The following is a 22,956-nucleotide window of genomic DNA, read 5'->3' as shown; positions in this document are numbered from 1 at the left end:
GAGCCGGCCCATTTTTTGTTCATTTAGCGACCAATAAGCAAGTGCAACCCAGGTTCTTTTTAAATAAAGATACAAAGAGAAGGAAGACAAATTGATAATAAGAGTACATTAGAAAGTTGCTTAAAATTACATGCTTTATCTTAATCATGAAATTTTTTTTAGCTTACTATCCCTTTAAGTTAGCTTATTGCCTTTATTCACACTTAACATAGTATATGACATTTATATAGTATTCACTGCTCATACTATTGGTAAATTTAAATCTATGATAGTGAACACATTCTGATTGATGAGCCTGTACTTATTGTAACCACTTTTATTTAATATGGTGACTCCATTCTTCCACCAAGTGTCGCCAGTCTTCAGCTCCGTGGTCTTCAGCTCCGCGGTCTTCAGTCTTCAGCTCCACTCCGCAAAGAATGTTCCAGGAAGAAGAAAGAAGAGGTCACTGCTCTGAAGAAGACTTCACCACCTGGAACAGGACCTTCTCCGCCGGACTTCAGGAACGGTGAGTAGCAACCTGAGGCTTAGACAGGTTTTTCTTCAGGGGTTTTATTTTATTTGGATAGGGTGTGCAGTAAAAGAGCTAAATGCCCTTTTAAGGGCAATGCCCAACAAATGCCCTTTTCAGGACAATTGGTGGTTTAGGGTTTTTAGTGTTTGGTTATTTTATTTGGGGGGTTTGGTGGGTGGCGGGTTTTACTGTTGTGGGGGCTTTGTGTATTTTGTTGTAAAAGAGCTGATTATATTGGGGCAATGCCCTGCAAAAAGCCCTTTTAAGGGCTACTGGTAGTTTATTTGAGTAGGGGGTGTTTTTATTTTGGGGGGGCTTTTTAATTTTCATAGGAATTAGGTATAATTTTTTACAATTTGGTCATTTTCTTTTTTTTTTTATGTTATCTTAGATATTTTTATTTTCTGTAGTTGTAGCTTAAAGGGACAGTCTACTCCAGAATGTTGATTAGACTGTCCCTTAAATTTATACTTAGTTTATTTGTATTTTTAATGTAGTGTTAGGTTTTTTTAATTGAACAGTAACTTTAGTATTTTGTAAATTAGGTAATTTGGGTTCATTTAGGGGGTGTTAGGTTAGGGGGGTTAGTTTTATTGCATTGTGGGTTAATGGTGGTTTAGGAGTTAATACTTCAATAGGTTTATTGCGTTGTGGGTTTATGGCGGATTAGGGGTTAATACTTTAATAGGTTTATTGCGTTGTGGGTTTATGGCGGATTAGGGGTTAATACTTTAATAGGTTTATTGCGTTGTGGGTTTATGGCGGATTAGGGGTTAATACTTTAATAGGTTTATTGCGTTGTGGGTTTATGGCGGATTAGGGGTTAATACTTTAATAGGTTTATTGCGTTGTGGGTTTATGGCGGATTAGGGGTTAATGCTTTAATAGGTTTATTGCGTTGTGGGTTAATGGCGGATTAGGGGTTAATAGTTTTAATAGGTAGTTTGCGATGTTGGGGTTGGCGGATTTTGGGGTTAATAATTTAGTTATTACTTGCGGTGTGGGTTTGATGTCGGATATAGGGGTTAAACACTTTATTAGCTATTGCGGTGGGGGATTGCGGTTGACAAGTAGATAAACATTGCGCATGCGTTAGGTGTTAGTTTATTTTTGCAGGCATTTTCAGGAGTTACGGTGCTCCCATACTCTCGGCTGCCTTTTATGGCGAGGTAAAAATGGAGTAAGATTTCTCCATTTTCATCACATAAGTCCTTGCGCTGAATATTGGATACTGATTTGCGATGCGGTCCCATGTTAGCCTATGGGAGTAAAAATTGTGGGCGATGGGTGAAATATACATGCCACATTTATATGCAGCGCTGTATAAAGGATACCAAATCCGGGGAAAAAACAGCGTCACCACATATGTAACGGGGCCCCTTGTATTTAAGCCTCTGCAGACTGCTCCCTTATCTCAGTGCTTTTTACAGACTTGCATTTTAGCCAATCAGTGCCAATTCATAAATAACTCCATTGGAGTGAGCACATTGTTATCTATATGGCACATATGAACTAGCACTGTCCAACTGTAAAACAACTGTAAACATGCGCTGAGATAAGAAGCAGCCTTCAAGGGCTTATTAATTAAAATATGTGACCTCCTAGGTTTAGATTTCAACAAAGAATACCAAGAGAACAAATCAAATTTGATGATAACAGTAAACTGGAAAGTTGTTTAAAATTGCACGTACTATCTGAATCATGAGAGTTTAATTTTGACTGTCCCTTTAATGTTCTTCTGGCATTGCACCCAAGCACACTTAATTGGACATTAACCCCTTGAGTGCTAATGACGGCTCTGAGCCGTCACAGAGTTTCCCACTCTGGTGCTAATGACGGCTCAGAGCCGTCACTAGCACTCTCCCAACTTGAGGGAGATCTGGGGGCTCCCACCCGCTCCTACCCGTTTTGCGTGGTGACGTCACTCGCAATAACGTGATGACGTCACCGCGCAACTTTATTTAACATTAACAATGTTAAATATAGGAGCAGGGGGCATGCTGCTTAGAAGCCTGTATCTCAGGCATCTAAGCAGCTACAGACCCCCAAGACCCACCGTTGGAAAGGTAATCGCCTAACCTTTCCAACAATGTAAGTCTTGGGGATCTGAAATAAATAAAAAAGTAAAAAAAAAAAACATTTTTAAAAATATAAAATAAAAAACCCTTTAAAAAACCTTAGCACCCAGGTGGGAAAGTGCTTAGCACTCAAAGGGTTAAAGTCAAAATGAATTTTTCATGATTCAGACAGAGCAGGTCATTTTAAGAGACTTGTCATTTTACTTTCATTACACAATTGCACAATAAATGGGAAGGAAGTTAGGGAAGAGATCACTTGTCCCACCTTGATTGACGCCCCTGACCAGTTCTGTGTATTTCTGCATGATAAGGTTATGCTGCTGAAAGCTGTGACTTCCCCCACAGAGACAGAGTCTGGGTCTGACAGTGACTGCATCAGTCATTTAAATGCTGCCCCTTGTCAAGTGCTGCCTGGGTCCGTTGGACCCACTTGGTCCCATCGTTGAGCCGGACCTGATTGTATTATCTTTTTATTATGTGATTCATCTGTATTTAATGGTGCTTTAAATGGAGATGGACACTGCACTAAAATATTGTGTACCGCTGTGTATAAAATCTATATCTGATCATTTAACAGCCTATATTAGAAGCGCATCAGGATATTTAAACTGTTAAAATATAAACATAAATATATTTGCTATCTGGCTTCATAGCTTATCATTGGATATATCTTCTTTTAGGATCTAGAAGTATTATAGCCAGTAGTTGTGAACTCATTTGTGACCACTGTATCCTTTAAAGGGTATATCACACATTTTGCCCTAGCTTCCATGGACCCTACTTACTGCTTCAAGAAATAACCCAGAGATTCAGTAAGTTAAAACTTTATTGTAAATGTACAGGACAAAACCAGGGTACCTCAAACATAGCATCTGAGGGATACTAACTGTGTTGTCACAAAAGAGCTTTCACTTATGTCAAATAAAATTAGGGAACATTGTAAAAGCCCCAACGTTCCTTAAGGGATAGTTAAGTCAAAGTTAAACTTTATTGATTTAGATAGAGCATGTAATATATAACAACTTTACATTTTACTTCTATTATCTAATTTGTTTCTTTCAACTGGTGTGATTTGTTGAAAATGATTACTGGGAGCTAACTGCTGATTTGTGGCGGCACACATATGCCTCTTGTCATTGATTCACCTGATGTGTTCAGCTAGCTCCCAGCAATGAATGGCTGCTCCTTCAACAAAGGATATAAAGAGAATGAAGTCAATTTCATAATAAAAGTACATTGAAAAGTTGTTTAAAATTCAATGCTTTATCTGAATCATGAATTAAAAATGTGGGGTTTCATGTCCCTTTAATAATGAAGCAAAAACCTCCTGCAGCTTCCTGTGGCCATATTTTCTGGCTTCCAAACAGAGCTACTGACAAGAACTGTTATCTGTGTAACTTGGAACTATGGAGAAACATTAATTTGCAGAGAACTTTGTAAGTATTTTGATAGGATGCTTCCAGTTCTGTAAAATGCCAGCATCTCATTGGTCATTGCTCTTCTTAATCCCTCCATGTTGACACAAAATCTTTCTCTGAATATTTTACTAAAGCATATCACAGTGCAAAGTTTAAACATGACATGACATTTTAATAGATGAATCACTGTCATAGCAATGCATGTATTAACAAAGAAAATTAATTCACTTGAAAAAGATGTTATCACTTTAATATGTATTACACTGAAAAGCTCATTATTTTATCCTAAAATAATTAATGCCATATGTTAATCCTTTTTAGAATACTAACTAGGTATTAATTTAAAATTAAAAAGACTGTGGAATTTTGAAAGCACATTTGTTTATGGAACTTGCATAATATTGTATTAATTTACCACAATTAAGTTAAAGGGACACAGGGCCAGACTGGAAAATCAGACCTAAAAATTTGTATATACCGGCCCAGCCCAGCCCCCTCTAGCCCAGCCATGCCCCCTCAAGCCCAGCCACACACCCTCCAGCGTGAAGTATAAAACAAAATACATGTCAAGTAAGATTGCAATTATATGAGTAATGGGTTAGTAAGTTTGGTAAAGGTCTCTTTAGTCTCAAATTATATATATATATATATATATATATATATATATATATATATATATATATATATATATATATATATATTTTTTTTATTTATTTAGCACCCACAGGAAACCCATACTCAAAGACACACACACTTACACTGTCCTGGCACCCACAGAAAACACACTCAAAGACACACATACTCACACTAACACCCACAGAAAACACCCACAAAGAAACACAAAGACACACACACACACTGTGACACCCACAAAAACACAGATAAAGACACACACACACACTGTGACACCCACAGAAAACACAGACAGACACACACACACTGTGACACCCACAGAAAACACAGACAGACACACACACACTGTGACACCCACAGAAAATATAGACAAAGACACACACACTGCGACACCCACAGAAAACACAGACAAACACACACACACACACACACACACACAGACACCCACAGAAAACACTGACAAAGACACACACACACACTGTGACACCCACAGAAAACAAAGAAACACACACACACACTGATACCCATAGAAAGCACACACACACAAAGACACACTCACACACACCCACACAAAGATACACACACCCACACACAGATACACACACCCGCACAAAGATACACACACCCGCACACACCCACACCCACAGAAAACACCCACATAAAACACCTACACACAGACACCCACATAAAACACCTACACACAGACACCCGTAGAAAACACCCACAGACACCAACAGAAAACATACACAGACACCCACAGAAAACACACACAGACACCCACAGACACTTTCACTGACACCCAAAGAAAACACACACACACACACACACACTGACAGTGACACCCACAGAAAAAAACACAAACACGAAGACAGCACTGCTGATGCTGATTGGCTATTTTCTTTTTTCAACTTGCAGCTGGACAGCAGCTGAAGTATAACTGTTTACACAGCACTTACTCTGGTGAGCGGAAGAAATTTTGAGGTTAAATGTCTTCCTTTCTTTCATGTAATTAGCAAGAGTCCATGAGCTAGTGACGTATGGGATATACATTCCTACCAGGAGGGGCAAAGTTTCCCAAACCTCAAAATGCCTATAAATACACCCCTCACCACACCCACAATTCAGTTTTTACAAACTTTGCCTCCGATGGAGGTGGTGAAGTAAGTTTGTGCTAGATTCTACGTTGATATGCGCTCCGCAGCAAGTTGGAGCCCAGTTTTCCTCTCAGCGTGCAGTGAATGTCAGAGGGATGTGAGGAGAGTATTGCCTATTTGAATGCAGTGATCTCCTTCTACGGGGTCTATTTCATAGGTTCTCTGTTATCGGTCGTAGAGATTCATCTCTTACCTCCCTTTTCAGATCGACGATATACTCTTATATATACCATTACCTCTGCTGATTCTCGTTTCAGTACTGGTTTGGCTTTCTACAAACATGTAGATGAGTGTCCTGGGGTAAGTAAATCTTATTTTCTGTGACACTCTAAGCTATGGTTGGGCACTTTGTTTATAAAGTTCTAAATATATGTATTCAAACATTTATTTGCCTTGACTCAGAATGTTCAACTTTCCTTATTTTCAGACAGTCAGTTTCATATTTGGGATAATGCATTTGATTTAATCATTTTTTCTTACCTTCAAAAATTTGACTTTTTTCCCTGTGGGCTGTTAGGCTCGCGGGGGCTGAAAATGCTTCATTTTATTGCGTCATTCTTGGCGCAGACTTTTTTGGCGCAAAAATTATTTTCCGTTTCCGGCGTCATACGTGTCGCCGGAAGTTGCGTCATTTTTTTGACGTTATTTTGCGCCAAAAATGTTGGCGTTCCGGATGTGGCGTCATTTTGGCGCCAAAAAGCATTTAGGCGCCAAATAATGTGGGCGTCTTATTGGCGCTAAAAAATATGGGCGTCGCTTTTGTCTCCACATTATTTAAGTCTCATTTTTCATTGCTTCTGGTTGCTAGAAGCTTGTTTTTTGGCATTTTTTCCCATTCCTGAAACTGTCATTTAAGGAATTTGATCAATTTTGCTTTATATGTTGTTGTTTTTTCTCTTACATATTGCAAGATGTCTCACGTTGCATCTGAGTCAGAAGATACTACAGGAAAATCGCTGTCTAGTGCTGGATCTACCAAAGCTAAGTGTATCTGCTGTAAACTTTTGGTAGCTATTCCTCCAGCTGTTGTTTGTATTGATTGTCATGACAAACTTGTTAAAGCAGATAATATTTCCTTTAGTAAAGTACCATTGCCTGTTGCAGTTCCTTCAACATCTAAGGTGCAGAATGTTCCTGATAACATAAGAGATTTTGTTTCTGAATCCATAAAGAAGGCTATGTCTGTTATTTCTCCTTCTAGTAAACGTAAAAAATCTTTTAAAACTTCTCTCCCTACAGATGAATTTTTAAATTAACATCATCATTCTGATTCTGATAACTCTTCTGGTTCAGAGGATTCTGTCTCAGAGGTTGATGCTGATAAATCTTCATATTTATTTAAAATGGAATTTATGCGTTCTTTACTTAAAGAAGTTCTAATTGCTTTAGAAATAGAGGATTCTGGTCCTCTTGATACTAATTCTAAACGTTTGGATAAGGTATTTAAATCTCCTGTGGTTATTCCAGAAGTTTTTCCTGTTCCTAATGCTATTTCTGCAGTAATTTCCAAAGAATGGGATAAATTGGGTAATTCATTTACTCCCTCTAAACGTTTTAAGCAATTATATCCTGTGCCGTCTGACAGATTAGAATTTTGGGACAAAATCCCTAAAGTTGATGGGGCTATTTCTACCCTTGCTAAACGTACTACTATTCCTACGTCAGATGGTACTTCGTTTAAGGATCCTTTAGATAGGAAAATTGAGTCCTTTCTAAGAAAAGCTTATCTGTGTTCAGGTAATCTTCTTAGACCTGCTATATCTTTGGCTGATGTTGCTGCAGCTTCAACTTTTTGGTTGGAAACCTTAGCGCAACAAGTAACACATCATGATTCTCATGATATTATTATTCTTCTTCAGCATGCTAATAATTTTATCTGTGATGCCATCTTTGATATTATCAGAGTTGATGTCAGGTTTATGTCTCTAGCTATTTTAGCTAGAAGAGCTTTATGGCTTAAGACTTGGAATGCTGATATGGCTTCTAAATCAACTCTACTTTCCATTTCTTTCCAGGGTAACAAATTATTTGGTTCTCAGTTGGATTCTATTATTTCAACTGTTACTGGTGGGAAAGGAACTTTTTTACCACAGGATAAAAAATCTAAGGGTAAAAACAGAGCTAATAATCGTTTTCGTTCCTTTCGTTTCAACAAAGAACAAAAACCTGATCCTTCATCCTCAGGAGCAGTTTCAGTTTGGAAACCATCTCCAATCTGGAATAAATCCAAGCCAGCCAGAAAGTCAAAGCCTGCTTCTAAGTCCACATGAAGGTGCGGCCCTCATTCCAGCTCAGCTGGTAGGGGGCAGGTTACGTTTTTTCAAAGAAATTTGGATCAATTCTGTTCACAATCTTTGGATTCAGAACATTGTTTCAGAAGGGTACAGAATTGGTTTCAAGATGAGACCTCCTGCAAAGAGATTTTTTCTTTCCCGTGTCCCAGTAAATCCAGTAAAAGCTCAAGCATTTCTGAATTGTGTTTCAGATCTAGAGTTGACTGGAGTAATTATGCCAGTTCCAGTTCAGGAACAGGGGATGGGGTTTTATTCAAATCTCTTCATTGTACCAAAGAAGGAGAATTCCTTCAGACCAGTTCTGGATCTAAAAATATTGAATCGTTATGTAAGGATACCAACGTTCAAGATGGTAACTGTAAGGACTATTTTGCCTTTTGTTCAGCAAGGGAATTATATGTCCACAATAGATTTACAGGATGCATATCTGCATATTCCGATTCATCCGGATCATTATCAGTTCCTGAGATTCTCTTTTCTGGACAAGCATTACCAGTTTGTGGCTCTGCCGTTTGGCCTTGCTACAGCTCCAAGAATTTTTACAAAGGTTCTCGGTGCCCTTCTGTCTGTAATCAGAGAACAGGGTATTGTGGTATTTCCTTATTTGGACGATATCTTGGTACTTGCTCAGTCTTTACATTTAGCAGAATTTCATACGAATCGACTTGTGTTGTTTCTTCAAGATCATGGTTGGAGGATCAATTTACCAAAAAGTTCATTGATTCCTCAGACAAGGGTAACCTTTCTGGGTTTCCAAATAGATTCAGTGTCCATGACTCTGTCTTTAACAGACAAGAGGCGTCTAAAACTGATGGCAGCTTGTCGAAACCTTCAGTCACAATCATTCCCTTCGGTAGCCTTATGCATGGAAATTCTAGGTCTTATGACTGCTGCATCGGACGCGATCCCCTTTGCTCGTTTTCACATGCGACCTCTTCAGCTTTGTATGCTGAATCAATGGTGCAAGGATTACACAAAGATATCTCAATTAATATCTTTAAAACCGATTGTTCGACACTCTCTAACGTGGTGGACAGATCACCATCGTTTAATTCAGGGGGCTTCTTTTGTGCTTCCGACCTGGACTGTAATTTCAACAGATGCAAGTCTCACAGGTTGGGGAGCTGTGTGGGGATCTCTGACGGCACAAGGAGTTTGGGAATCTCAGGAGGTGAGATTACCGATCAATATTTTGGAACTCCGTGCAATTTTCAGAGCTCTTCAGTTTTGGCCTCTTCTGAAGAGAGAATCGTTCATTTGTTTTCAGACAGACAATGTCACAACTGTGGCATACATCAATCATCAAGGAGGAACTCACAGTCCTCTGGCTATGAAAGAAGTATCTCGAATTTTGGTTTGGGCGGAATCCAGCTCCTGTCTAATCTCTGCGGTTCATATCCCAGGTGTAGACAATTGGGAAGCGGATTATCTCAGTCGCCAAACGTTGCATCCGGGCGAATGGTCTCTTCACCCAGAGGTATTTCTTCAGATCATTCAAATGTGGGAACTTCCAGAAATAGATTTGATGGCGTCCCATCTAAACAAGAAACTTCCCAGGTATCTGTCCAGATCCCGGGATCCTCAGGCGGAGGCAGTGGATGCATTATCACTTCCTTGGAAATATCATCCTGCCTATATCTTTCCGCCCCTAGTTCTTCTTCCAAGAGTAATCTCCAAGATTCTGAAGGAATGCTCGTTTGTTCTGCTGGTAGCTCCGGCATGGCCTCACAGGTTTTGGTATGCGGATCTTGTCCGGATGGCCTCTTGCCAACCGTGGACTCTTCCGTTAAGACCAGACCTTCTGTCACAAGGTCCTTTTTTCCATCAGGATCTGAAATCCTTAAATTTAAAGGTATGGAGATTGAACGCTTGATTCTTCGTCAAAGAGGTTTCTCTGACGCTGTGATTAATACTATGTTACAGGCTCGTAAATCTGTATCTAGAGAGATATATTATAGAGTCTGGAAGACTTATATTTCTTGGTGTATTTCTCATCATTTTTCTTGGCATTCTTTCAGAATTCCGAGAATTTTACAGTTTCTTCAGGATGGTTTAGATAAAGGTTTGTCCGCAAGTTCCTTGAAAGGACAAATCTCTGCTCTTTCTGTTCTTTTTCACAGAAAGATTGCTATTCTTCCTGATATTCATTGTTTTGTACAAGCTTTGGTTCATATAAAACCTGTCATTAAGTCAATTTCTCCTCCTTGGAGTTTGAATTTGGTTCTGGGGGCTCTTCAAGCTCCTCCGTTTGAACCTATGCATTCATTGGACATTAAATTACTTTCTTGGAAAGTTTTGTTCCTTTTGGCCATCTCTTCTGCCAGAAGAGTTTCTGAATTATCTGCTCTTTCTTGTGAGTCTCCTTTTCTGATTTTTCATCAGGATAAGGCGGTGTTGCGAACTTCTTTTGAATTTTTACCTAAAGTTGTGAATTCCAACAACATTAGTAGAGAAATTGTGGTTCCTTCATTATGTCCTAATCCTAAGAATTCTAAGGAGAAATCGTTGCATTCTTTGGATGTTGTTAGAGCTTTGAAATATTATGTTGAAGCTACTAAATCTTTCAGAAAGACTTCTAGTCTATTTGTTATCTTTTCCGGTTCTAGAAAAGGCCAGAAAGCTTCTGCCATTTCTTTGGCATCTTGGTTGAAATCTTTAATTCATCTTGCCTATGTTGAGTCGGGTAAAACTCCACCTCAGAGAATTACAGCTCATTCTACTAGGTCAGTTTCTACTTCCTGGGCGTTTAGGAATGAAGCTTCGGTTGATCAGATTTGCAAAGCAGCAACTTGGTCCTCTTTGCATACTTTTACTAAATTCTACCATTTTGATGTATTTTCTTCTTTTGAAGCAGTTTTTGGTAGAAAAGTACTTCAGGCAGCGGTTTCAGTTTGAATCTTCTGCTTATGTTTTTCGTTAAACTTTATTTTGGGTGTGGATTGTTTTCAGCAGGAATTGGCTGTCTTTATTTTATCCCTCCCTCTCTAGTGACTCTTGTGTGGAAAGATCCACATCTTGGGTAGTCATTATCCCATACGTCACTAGCTCATGGACTCTTGCTAATTACATGAAAGAAAACATAATTTATGTAAGAACTTACCTGATAAATTCATTTCTTTCATATTAGCAAGAGTCCATGAGGCCCGCCCTTTTTTTTGTGGTGGTTATGATTTTGTATAAAGCACAATTATTCCAATTCCTTATTTTATATGCTTTCGCACTTTTTTATCACCCCACTTCTTGGCTATTCGTTAAACTGAATTGTGGGTGTGGTGAGGGGTGTATTTATAGGCATTTTGAGGTTTGGGAAACTTTGCCCCTCCTGGTAGGAATGTATATCCCATACGTCACTAGCTCATGGACTCTTGCTAATATGAAAGAAATGAATTTATCAGGTAAGTTCTTACATAAATTATGTTTTTTTACTTAGAGATGCTCAGGTGATTTTTTCCTGTCAGCTTTTTACAGTTATGCTGCATCACAGTGATTTAGCATATGAATATGAAAGAAGAATCAACAAGTCAATGTTTTTTTATTGCACCTCTGAACTATTCATAATTAAAATCTGAAATTTAATGCAATAAACTCATATAGGTTACAATCTCTCAGATCATCTTATGGTATTGGTTAACATGAATCTTTAAGATTGCTTTCCCTCTATAAGCCATCACAATCTATTATAAAAACTTGTTTTGGTTCTTTAACCAAAGACATTAAAGACATACGGCTAGATTATGAGATTTGTGGTATGAGGGGTGCAGTAATAACTTGCTTGTTATTGTCACCGCTCACTTTCCTATAGCGCTGGTATTACAGGTTTTCATAAACCCAGTGTTAAAAGGTAAGAAGTGAGCATAGAGCAAAATTGAGCTCCATACCGCACTCCAATATCAGCGCTGCTGAAAGCTGCGGTGAGATGGTTTTACGTGCTCGTGCACGATTTCCCCATAGACATTAATGGGGAGAGCCGGCTGAAAAAAAGTCTAACACCTGCAAAAAAACAACGTAAAGCTCCGTAATGCAGCCCTATTGATTCCTATGGGAAAACAACATTTATGTTTACACCTAACACCCTAACATGAACTAAATGAGTCAAAACACCCCTAATCTTACACTTATTAACCCCTAATCTGCCGTCCCCGACATCGCCGACACCTACATTATACTTATTAACCCCTAATCTGCCGCTCCGGACATCGCCGCCACTATAATAAACATATTAACCCCTAAACGACCGCAATCCCGCGCCGCAAACACTAGTTAAATATTATTAACCCCTAATCTGCCGCCCCTAACATCGCCGTCACCTACCTACATTTATTAACCCCTAATCTGCCGCCCCCAACGTCACCACCACTATACTAAATTTATTAACCCCTAAATCTAAGTCTTACCCAATCAACCAATAGAATGCAAGCTCAATCCAATAGGATTTTTTCACCTTTAATTCCGATTGGCTGATCATCGTTAGTCGTCGGAAGAAAAGAATGCTCCGCGCCGGTTGTCTTGAAGATGGAGACGCTCCGTGCCGGATGGATGAAGATGCCGTCTGGATGAAGACTTCTGCCCATCTGGAGGACCACTTCTGCCGGCTTGGATGAAGACTTCTCCCGGCTTCGTTGAGGACTTCTTGCTGCTTGGATGAAGACTTCTCCCAGCTTTGTTTAGGATGGATCTCCAGTCTTCAAAACTGTAAGTAGATCTTCGGGGGTTAGTGTTAGGTTTTTTTAAGGGATTTTTGGGTGGGTTTTATTTTTAGATTAGGGCTTTTGGGCTGAAAAAGAGCTAAATTCCCTTTTAAGGGCAATGCCCATACAAATGCCCTTTTCAGGGCAATGGGGAGCTTATTTTTTTTTAGTTAGGATTTTATTGGGGGGGGTTGGTTGTGTGGGTGGTGGGTTTTACTGTTGGGGGGTTGTTTGTATTTTTTTTAAAGGTACAAGAGCTGATTCCTTTGGGGAAATGCCCCCCAAAAGGCCCTTTTAAGGGCTATTGGTAGTTTAGTTTAGGCTAGTTTTTTTTTTATTTTGGGGGGGGCTTTTTTATTTTGATAGGGCTATTAGATTAGGTGTAATTAGTTTAAATATCTGATCATTTCTTTTTTTATTTTGTGTAATTTAGTGGGGTTTTTTTTTTTGTAATTTAGGTAATTGTATTTAATTAATTTATTTAATTGAAGTGTAATGTTAGGTGTTAGTGTAAGACAGGTTAGGTTTTATTTTACAGGTAAATTTGTATTTATTTTAACTAGGTAGTTAGTAAATAGTTAATAACTATTTAGTAACTATTCTACCTAGTTAAAATAAATATAAACTTGCCTGAAAAATAAAAATAATCCCTAAGCTAGCTACAATGTAACTATTAGTTATATTGTAGCTAGCTTAGGGTTTATTTTACAGGTATTTAGTTTTAAATAGGAATAATTTAGTTAATGATAGTAATTTTTATTTAGATTTATTTTAATTATATTTAAGTTAGGGGGTGTTAGGGTTAGGGTTAGACTTAAGTTTAGGGGTTAATAAATTTACTATAGTGGCGCCGACATTGGGGGCGGCAGATTTGGGGTTAATAAATGTAGGTAGGTGGTGGTGATGTTAGGGGCGACAAATTAGGGGTTAATAATATTTAACTAGTGTTTGCGATGCTGGAGTGCGGCGGTTTAGGGGTTAATATGTTTATTATAGTGGCAGCGATGTCTGGAGCTGCAGATTAGGGGTTAATAATTGTATTTTAGTGTTTGCGATGCGGGAGGGCCTCGGTTTAGGGGTTAATAGGTAGTTTATGGGTGTTAGTGTACTTTTTAGCACTTTAGTTATGAGTTTTATGCTACAGCTTTGTAGCGTAAAACTCATAACTACTGACTTTAGATTGCGTTACGAATCTTGCGGGCTAGGCTGTACCGCTCACTTTTTGGCCTCCCAGAAAAAGCTTGTAATATCGGCGCTATGGAAGTCCCATTGAAAAAAGACTTTACGTAAATTGCGTAAGTTAATTTGCGGTACGGCCAAAAAAGTTTGAGGTGCCCCTAAACCTGCAAGACTCGTGATACCAGCGGGAGTGAAAAAGCAGCGTTATAACCCATAATGCTGCTTAATGCTGCTTTTTCACTTATAACGCAAAACTCGTAATCTAGCCGATAGTAAACTATAAAACTGTTTCCCCCTTTATGTTTTTCCAATGACTTGTTATACCAGCTGCAGAGTTTAAAATATAAGGCAAATTATTCCTTTAGTTTTATTTTCGTATACAAAATAGGTATTTGCTCATTGAAACCACAACCTAATCAAATGGCTGAGATTTCATGAAGCACAGACCACATTATGCTCTCTCTCTCACCCTGTTGCCTATATTCAAAACATCAACAGAACAACAGGAAATTGCTTTTGTCTCCTACAGGAAATAATGGTGATCGCAACTTCAGCGAAAGTCTGTCGATCTCGCACTGAGCTGCGATGTTGGCGGGGGGGGGGGGGGGGCTGTCTTTGAAGCATGTTTACACTAAATACACTATTTTTAAAAATTTCTCCTTAATCCTTTACTCTCTGCCTTCACTGTATCATCCCTCTTTCTTTAAAACTTTCTTAATATGTGTAATTCTTTTCTATTATCTTCATTCTTAGAAGTCAAAAATCATATACAGTATAACCTGTATATATATTCTAAAAAAGTCGGGTGAACCTCATGCTGGCGAGTAATTATGTATCTCACATAAGAAATAATGGGGATCGCAGCTTCAGCAAAAGTCCACCGACATTGCCACTGAGCTACAATGTAGGCGGTGGGTGCTCTCTTTAATATTTTGTTTACACAAAATACACTGTGCATTCGTGAAAAAAAAAAAAAACGTTTTCTGTGTAGTAACACTTTAAATTATGCATATGTATATTCAGTTTCACTGTATATTCACTAGATTTGTCACACTGGGAAATATCTCCACTAAAAAGCAGGTGAAATTGATATGGCTGAAAAGATATAGCTAAGATAGAGGACAATGGTTTGAATATTAGAAACCCACAGCAATGTTTTACCCATTAAAATACAAGTTACTCCCGTGGAATGGCCACGGAACACCTAAATATTCATCATGTCTGTGATTGGCATTGTTAATAAAGACAAAAAAATGCACTTCCTATTAAAACTATGGAGCTGGGGACTGTATAGCGTAATGTTATAATATGTATGTAAACTGTAAATGTGATCGTACTTATCTTCTATTGAGTCCTTAGACAAGTATTTTTACTTATTTTAAGATTGTGATTGTGCTTTTGCAATATTCATATTTACATTATATTGAGAACACGCATTCGTTATTGTAATATTCATATTTCACAATATTGTGATTGTGTTTTCACGTTTCCATATTTCACAATATTGTCATTGCATTTTGGTGTTTCCAGATATTGTCATTGTGTTTTTACGTTTTTCAGATTTTACAATATTGCTATTGATTTTTCGCATTTGTAGTATCCATGTTTCTTATTTTTGCATGACCGTTTTTTTCTTATAATATTGCAATTGCACTGCAGTAAACATGTTCTATATTAATATGTATCTATATCTATTAATATAGAAAAATATATATAAAATGTTTGCTGCATGAGGCAGCCAAAAGAATGTGGGCTGCGCGTGCAGACAAAAAGAATCCACCTGGATGCAGCGTAGGCAGACCCAAAGCCTTAAAAAAAAAAAAAAAATACATGCAATTGCACAAAATACCTAAAAAACACACAACCGCCCGCACAAAGTATAACAAACACCTAAACCGTCAACCTCCACATCACAACACAATAAAGTAATTAACCCCTAATCAGCAAATAACATAATTAAAATATTAACCCCTTAACCGCCAAGAACCAACATCACAATAAACCTATTTAACGTATTAACCTCTAAACCGCCAAACCCCCACATTGCAATAACCCTAATTAACCTAACAACCCCTAAACCACCAAACCCTCACATCGCAATAACCCTAGTTAATATATTAACCCCTATACCGCCAACCCCCCACAATGCAAATAACTAATTTAATTACTAAGCACCCTAACCTAACACCCCCTAAATTAACCCCAATTACTACTAAATTGCAATTAAAATAAAAAAACTAACATTTAATTACAAAAAGTAAAAAAGTCTAACATTACAGAAAAAAATAAACAAAATTTTATATATATATATATATATATATATATATATATATATATATATATACCTAATCCCTATGAAAATAAAAAATCCCAGCCAAAAATAAAAACACCCCCTAATCTAAACTACCAATAGCCCTTAAAAGGGCCTTTTGTAGGACATTTCCTTAAGTTAAACAGCTCTTTTACCTCTAAAAAAAATACTAAATCCCCCTAACAGTAAAAAAACCCCACCCACCAAACCCCCAAAATTAAAAAAAACTAAACTACCCATTGCCCCATAAAGGGGCATTTGTATGGGCATTGCCCTTAAAAGGGAATTTAGCTCTTTTACTGCCCTTAAAAGGACAATCAGCTCTTTTTCAAGCCCCAAAAAACAAGCCTAAACCTAAGCCCCAAATAGGTACTCACTGTTCCTTAAGTCAGGCGGAGAAGGTCTTCTTCCAGACGGATCCATCATCTTCAGACAGCTGCCAGTACCTAAGATGGTGGATATAGTTAGATTGGGGAGGGTTAGATAGCTGTTTGGGAGGTATCAGGGAGGTTGGAGGGTAAGGGGGGATCCAACCCTGCAGAAAAAGATTATTTTTTTTTATTATTTTTTTTTTTAAAGGTAATTAATTAAAAAACAAAACAAAAAAAAAAGCCTTCACTTTTTATATTGGCAGACTGACTGACAGTACTTAAGATGGAGTGACCAGTGGGGGGTGTGGGAGGGAAAAGAACTGTTTGGGAGAGATCAGGTAGGGATTCATGTGCCCGGGGGAAAAATCCTTAATGGGAGGGTAATCTATAAACAAAAGCTAAAATTAACCGTCCAAAATGCCTAATTAACCCCTTCACTGCAGGAAATAGTAGAAGTGTGGTGCGCAGCTGCAATTAGTGGCCTTCTAATTACCAAAAAGCAATGGAAAATTCATATATATATATATATATATATATATATATATATATATATATATATATAGGTAGCCCTCAGTTTACGCCGGGGTTAGGTTCCAGAAGGAATGGTTGTAAATCAAAACCGTTGTAAATTGAAACTCAGTTTATAATGTAAGTCAATGGGAAGTGAGGGAGATCGGTTCCAGGCCCCTCTCAAAATTGTCATAAGTAACACCTAATATATTATTTTTAAAACTTTGAAATGAAGACTTTAAATGCATTATAAACAGTATCAAATAATCACACAACACAGAATATATAATTAAACTAAGTTAAATGAACAAAAACATTTGCTAAACAGCATTATAAACCTAATAAAAATAATAACAACACAGACTTCAATTGCATTTTTCTGCAAACAGTTCTTTCTATGAATTCCAATCTGGACTGATTTATAGACAGGAAGATCTTGTTCCTTTGAAATCTGCTCGATAGCTCAGGTCTGGTTAAACTGATAAATTTCAGCTTGCTTGGCTTTGCTGCAACACAAGCGGACAGCTCCACCTGCTGGCTATTTTAATAAATGCACTGCTTCTCAATAGCAGTAACATGACTGGAAAAAAAAGGTTGTCATTCTGAAACGGTGTAAATTGAACCGTTGTAAAACAAGGGCCACCTGTAATATATATATATATATACACATACACACATGCTATTTCTGAACAAAGGGGATCCCAGAGAAACTTTTACAGACATTGGTGCCATGATTGCACATGCATTATATAATTTCAGCGAGAAACCCAAAGTTTGTGAAAAAGTTAATAATTTGTTTTATTTGATCGCATTTGGCTGTGAAATTGTGGCATGAAATATACCAAAATGGGCCTAGATCAATACCTTGGGTAGTCTACTTAAAAATTATATATAAAGTTTTAACAGGTAGATAAAATAACCAAGGCTCTATTTCTGTTTCAGTGGAGCGATAGCAAAAATGATAAAACTTCTTCGGTATTATGGGCAAGTTTTTCTCTGAAAGTCCCGGTAGTGAAGGGGTTAAAATGTAGAAGAAATTACCTTTTGAATGTGTTTTCCCTTAAAATTTACAGACAGCTCTGAGATGTTTAAAATCTCTTCTCAACTTTTGTTTTATCTGAAAAAAAAAATTGTACTTTTACCAGCATTCTGTTCAGATGAAAATTTTGTTTCTGCCAAATGCCGATTTCGGATTCTTTGCCATATATTCCAATGAGAAAACAGCAAAAAATTTACATTAGAGAATTTGAACAATAAAAAAAAAACTTGTCTTTCAAAGCTAACAGGACATTTAACTTACTGATCAAATTTGGGTCAATGTCTACCTCCCAAAGGCACAGAAGTCACACAACTCTACGTTCCAATTGCCTTAATTAAAATGACTGAGCCTCCTCATGTCTCCCACCTACCTATGCTAGGTCAAGGCTTGACTGGACAAGCCTGTATGGCTAAAATCAACATGTAGTGCCTGACTGGCTGTCCCTAACATCAGTCATTAATAATATGGCAGGATTTTACAGGGACAATGGACACATAATGTACATAGTCAGACAGAGGTTCATAATTACAAAAAAGAGCTGAATAGCTAAATGATATAGCTCCTTCCCCTATTTTCCTTGTTTTCTGTCTCTTTCTGTACTTTTTTGGGGCATTAGCATAAATGAACAAATTGATTTGGTCAAGTAATCATTTTTTTCTTCGTCCATTTCGTACAATAATGTATTCTGCTGTTTGTGTATTGGTCAAATTACCAAATCAGCATAAGCCAAATTGGCATTTGTGGGAAGCTGAATGTGCATTATGGCAAGCAATGCAGTGTGACAATAACCTAAGAATAAATTCCAAATACCATAGAGAAACCAAAGTTTTTATTTATTAGCTTTGGAAGGACAGCATCTCTTTATGTTGAAAAATATTTCATAAGCAAATCAAGACTAATGGGAGAATCTGGAAAGATACTACAGGCTCAGTGGTTGAGCTTCCTCTCTGTTAAAAAGTCTATGGATTTCTGTTTGCCAGTTACCTTTGTGGCCTTAAGTTGGTAATGACTATCACCTAGATTACGAGTTTTGCGTTATAGAGGGTTCAAAACGAACACAACAAAAGTTGCGTTATTTCACCCTCCATAGCGCTGCCATTACAAGTTTTTGAAAAGCTGCCTTGTGCGTGCGATATTGTGGCGATGAGCTCTATACCACACAAAATCCAAGGGCTGCTTTGACATGCTCGTGCACGCTTTCCCCATAGACATCAGTGGGGAGAGCTTGTTAGTTTTTTTTCTAACACCTGCGATCGTGGAATGTAAAGCTCCATAACGCAACCCCATTGATGTCTATTAGGGAAAAAAAAAGGTTACGTTTAAACCTAACACCCTAACATAAACCCCAAGTCTAAACACCCCTAAGCTGCCGCCCCCGACATCGCCAACACCTAAAGTTATTAACCCCTAATCTGCCGCCCCCGACACCGAAATACATTTATTAACCCCTAATCTGTCCCTTACATTCCTATTGTCTGATATGATTTTTGAAATTCAAATCAGGCAAAAGTATTAGAGCTACCGAAATCATATTGGTTGTTCAAATTAGCCAATAGAATGAGAGCAACTGAAATTCTATTGGCTATTCAAATCAGATTCAAATTCAAATTCAGATTAGGGTTTGGGCTTTCTTAAAAGAGCTAAATGCCCTTTTCAGGGCAATGCCCATAAAATGCCCTTTTCAGGGCAATGAGTAGCTTAGGCGTTTGTTAAATTAAAGTTTTTTATTTTGGGGGGTTAGTTGGGTGGTGGGTTTTACTGTTGGAGGGGTTTTTGTATTTTTTTACAGGGAAAAGAGCTAATTTCTTTAGAGAAATGCCCTATAAAAGGCCCTTTTAAGGGCTATTGGTAGTTTATTGTAGACTAGGGTTTTTTTTATTTTGGGGGGCTTTTTTATTTTTATAGGGTTATTAGATTAGGTGTAATTGTTTTTATTTTGGATTATTTTGTTTGTTATTTTTCGTAATTTAGTATTTTTTATAATTTTAGATTAAATTGTTTTTAGTAGTGTTAGGTTTTTTCAATGTGTAATTTAGTTTATTTAATTTGTAGTTATTTTAATTTTAGTATAATAGTCATGTTAGGTTAATTGTTAGTTTAAACTTAGGTTTTTTAATTTCACAGGTAAATTTTTATTTATTTTTAGATAGGGATATTGTAATTTTAATTTAAAGTTAGGGGGTTGTTAGGTTTAGGGGTTAATAGTTTAATTTATTTTTTTGTGATGTGGAGGGGCTGGCTGTTTAGGGGTTTATATGTTTATTTAGTGGCGGGGATGTGGGAGGTCAGAGCTTTAGGGGTTAATAACTTTATTTAGTGGCAGCGATGTCGGGGAGTTGCAGAATAGGGGTTAATAACTTAAACATAAACCAACAAATTAAGGTGTTAAAATTAATTTCATTTTTCAAATGTTGCAAGACATTTGCCCATACCTAATCACAACACAGAAATTGTAAAATTCATAAAAAGGTGCATCCTCACTGGATCACAGCCATGAATTGCAAGATCAACTCCATTATAATGGTAGTGAAAGGCATATTTGTGCATGTAACGTCTTAAGGGTTATGCTGCCTGACTGAAATGTAAAGCTGTGCAGTGTGTGAGTTTGCAACAATTGTTGCAATATGTGGGGTGGGGACTTTTACCTGTTATAAAAGTGCATGGATGCTGGAATACTTCCTCTTTCTTGTCTGCAACTGCTGGAGAAAGGTTTTTTCTGTTTTTGCTGGCAAAATGGTGCGGCCTAGGCGTCAGTCTGTTCCTCCAAAGCGGATGAGGGAGTCTTCGCCAGTGACACGGCGAGTATCTGTGAGGGGGAGAGGTGGCAGTTTGGTTAGTGAGGTAGTAGGCCCTAGCCCTTCTCAAGGGGTGGGCCTCACCCCTTCCCGGGACTCTGGGGAGCCCTCGGGAGTGTCTTCCTCCCCTTCCCTTCCCTTTTCCCGGGGTCCCAGGGGGAAAATTTGGAGGATTCGGGGTTGGGTTCAGGGGGAGGCGGGGGGGTGGAAAATTCTCCGGTTGGCTCGATCGGCCTCCCGGAGGTGTTTAGGGCCCGGCAGCTTGAGTCGGGCGGGGGGCCGGGTGTGGGGCGGGTAGGCCCGGATCAGGGGCGCGTGGCGCAGGGCCGTGGGTCAGTGAGCGGGCCAGAGGGCCTAGTTGCGCAGGGCGTGGGTGTCGGCCCGACTTCAAGCGGGAGGCCTTTGGGCCTACCCCGCGTGTTGCAGGGTGAGCAAGAGGGCCTAACTTTAGGCGGCGGGCCTTCGGGCCTATACCGCATGGTTGCGCCTGGTGGCCCAGTGGGTTCCCCCCCTACCCCGGTGGCTTCCGGTGGCGGACACTACGGCCTGCAGGGTGCCCCCTCAGTCAGTGGTGGCCCCGGTGGGTCTGCGGCCCCTCTTTGGGACGGGTACTTACCTAACTTACCTGTCCCAGAGGCGGCACGGGCGGCGGTCGTGGCCTTAATCCAGGCCCTTTCGGCGGGAGCAGGTCCGGGCGTCGCGGCGGGTATGGAGCAGTCCGGCATCGTCCACGGTGGTCCGGCGGGGGTTCCGGCGGTCGGCGGCGTGGTCCAGGCTGGAGCGGCGGGCGGGGCTTCTTCCCTCGGTGGAGGCCTTCGGTCGGTGGTAGGCGCGAGTGACGTCACTTCCGGTAGTCGCGCTAGTGACGTCACTTCCGGGCGCCGCGCGTGCGACGGCATTTCCGGTTTCGGGCGCGGCGGAGCCAGGTCGACGGATGGAGGCGCGGAAGGTGAGTCGGGAGCCCGGGGATCCGGGAGGGGCAGCACCGGACAGGCCGCGGCGGTGAGGGGGCATGTGGGGTCAGGCACTTGGCAATTGGAGACACTTGTGGGGGCGCATGGTAGGCATATGGGTGCTGGCATTAGCGGGCCCGAGCCGCGGGCTGGGACATCCATGGGCGGGGCACCGGGGCGGGGAGGGCCTGGCAGATATGGCAATGCCGAGTGTGAGTGGAAGTGGTGGGCCGGAGTTTGGCCCCGTTGTGGGCAGTAACCAGGTGGTTGGTGGGTCGCATGTTGGGCATGAGCCTCTGGGGAGAGGACAACAGGATGTGATGGGGGAAATTTTCAGGCTGGCCTCGATATTGGCCCAAGGGGCGCACGCTGGTCCATCTAGGATGGGGGGGGCAGCAGCATACAGTTCAGGTCAGCGCTGGGGGGGTGGATCCCGGTCATGTGGGAGTTGTGGGCAGAGGGAGGGCGGGTGGACACGGGCCTGTGGTGGGAAGCGCAGGGGCTGGTGGAACAGGGCAGTTGGGAGCCGGGGCCCAGGTGGGGGGCCTGCAAAGTAGTTCTGTAGTGGGTGGGGGTGGTGCCCGTTCCTTGATCCCTGGTGCTCCCGATTCTGTTTTGTCTCCGCAGGTTAGCGGGGATGCTGTGGTGGCAGTTTGCCAGGATGCTAGGCGAGAAGTGTCTCAGAGGACCGGTCCAGGCCAGGAGGCTTTTCCCTCGGCGGCGGCAGGAGCAGGTGAGATTGCATTGTGTGGGGTGCTGGGGGAGGGTGCGGGTGGGTCATCTAGTGACACTGGCTCTGAGAGTGACGACTCCTTAGGGCCAGTGTCTAAACCTCAAAAACGGGTATTGAAATATCTTCGCAGGTTGGTAGCTGGGCAACAGAGACAGGAGTCGAGGCTAGCTCTGGGTGGGGGAGCGCAGATGGGGGGCTCAGGGGGTGTTGTTCAGCAGGTAGGGCCAGGGGCTGTGAGCTTGGCGGTGGCAGACAGGAAAGTGGCGCTGCAGGGAGATGCCTACCC

This window comes from Bombina bombina, chromosome 1 (assembly GCF_027579735.1).
Source record: "Bombina bombina isolate aBomBom1 chromosome 1, aBomBom1.pri, whole genome shotgun sequence".
NCBI lineage: Eukaryota > Metazoa > Chordata > Amphibia > Anura > Bombinatoridae > Bombina > Bombina bombina.
Note: the sequence above shows the minus strand (reverse complement) of the source record.